Source organism: Capsicum annuum, unplaced genomic scaffold (assembly GCF_002878395.1).
Source record: "Capsicum annuum cultivar UCD-10X-F1 unplaced genomic scaffold, UCD10Xv1.1 ctg68261, whole genome shotgun sequence".
Classification (NCBI taxonomy): Eukaryota; Viridiplantae; Streptophyta; class Magnoliopsida; order Solanales; family Solanaceae; genus Capsicum; species Capsicum annuum.
The window spans coordinates 1-1705 of record NW_025877782.1 but is presented as its reverse complement, the minus strand read 5'-3'; the positions used below and the strand labels follow the sequence as shown (position 1 = coordinate 1705).

At 37.1% G+C, this 1705-nt stretch overlaps 1 pseudogene; it reads right to left on the bottom strand.

Moving 5' to 3' along the window:
• Positions 1–11: 11 nt before the first annotated feature.
• On the bottom strand, positions 12–1486 carry LOC107853768 (annotated as a pseudogene).
• Positions 1487–1705: the final 219 nt, after the last annotated feature.

Here is a 1705-nt window from a genome sequence, read left to right as displayed (position 1 = left end):
CATTGCTGAATTGTCTAGAAGCGATTATTTCTTCTTCTGTAGTTCCTTTGCCTTCCCTGCTTCTTTCTCCTTGCCATCATAATTGTGTGTCCCAGCTCTTGAACGATTCTTTCAAGCCATTTCATATTTCCAGTTGAGATCAAGATATATATTATGGATAGTCCAATACATAGTCCGGTTCCATACCCCATAAGAGAGCCTTTCCAAAAATCGTTGAGAAATTCAGAGTTGCTTTCTTGATTATTTAGCACAGATGTGGTGTAATTTGTCTCTGATAATGTATCATTACCACAACCTTTTGAAAGTGGAAATCCATATAATTTATCATAATTTCATATGAATTGTTCTCAAAGGTATGAAATTGAGGTCCTTGAGGAATGCATCCCTCGAGATGATTATAGGAGAGATTTGAGACTTCAAGAAATGTAAGAGAAGCAAACTGTGCTGGTATCTCTCCTACAAGATGGTTACCTGACAGGTCCAATGATTCAACTGAAGATAAACTTCCAAGTGATTGCGGAATAGGACCTTGCAATCCATTATGAGATAAATTTAGAATGCTTAATGCAATGAGATCACCTATGATACTTGGAATATGTCCTTCAAATTTATTGTTTGGAAAGTCAATAGTGGTGTACAAAAACAAGATTCTCAACACTTCGTGCTCCATTCCCTTTGTTACGAAAGCTATGGATTTCTCATAATACCCATATATTTCATCACTCGGTGCCTTCTTTGATGGATCAATTTTCTTAATGGCTCTGAAATGTTGAAACAAACTCGTCGGTAAGTTTCCCATGAAGGCATTGGAGGAGAGATCTAACAATCGAAGCTCAAGAAACATGTATTCACTTCCCGATGTTCTAATGGGTCCATGCAACTTATTCGATCTCAAGCTTAAAACTCGCAACTCAGGAAGAGTTCCCAACCACATTGGAAGTCTATCATTGAGGAGATTGTTTCCTAAATCAAGAACTTCCAGTCGTTAGCAGTTTTGCAAGGATCGTGGAATTTTTCCCTCTAGCTTATTCCCATGGAAATTGAAGCTTCCGAGTGTACTTCCAATGCAAAAAGTTGTTGGAAGAGTACCGGAAAGATCGTTGTGCTGAATATCAAGAACCTCAAGATGATGACTCATGTTGCCCAAACATTGCGGAATTGTTCCTTTAAGATTGTTTCTACCCAAATCTAGAATATGTAGTGATGTTAAATTTCAAATAGATGACGGGAGCTCTCCACTGAGATTATTATGTGACATTGTCACATACCGGAGGCCACTGATATTACCCAAGCATTGCAGGATTTTTCCCTTCAAGTTGTTTCTCGACAAATACAGGAGTGTCAGTGATGTCAAATTACAAATCAATGAAGGAATTCCCTCAGTTGTCAGATTGTTGTCACTGAGAGACAGGTATTGGAAGTTTCTCAAATTGCCAAAGGAAAACTGAATTAAGCCAGTGAGTTGATTATTGTCTAATTCCAGAAGTCAATGAGTCTTTCCAATACACAAGTCTTCATGTTACTGTGTAAATCAAGGAAAGCACAATCACTATTTTTTCTTAAGTAGTTGTCCCACAGGATAATTAAGAATGTTTTCCTTCAGTAGTCATTTTTAATTTACAAATTGTCTATTTTAGCAAATTGGGAGAGAATTATTATCTAAAGTTCTTTTTACTTGTTGGGTTGTGAGAACTAATGTCTCACA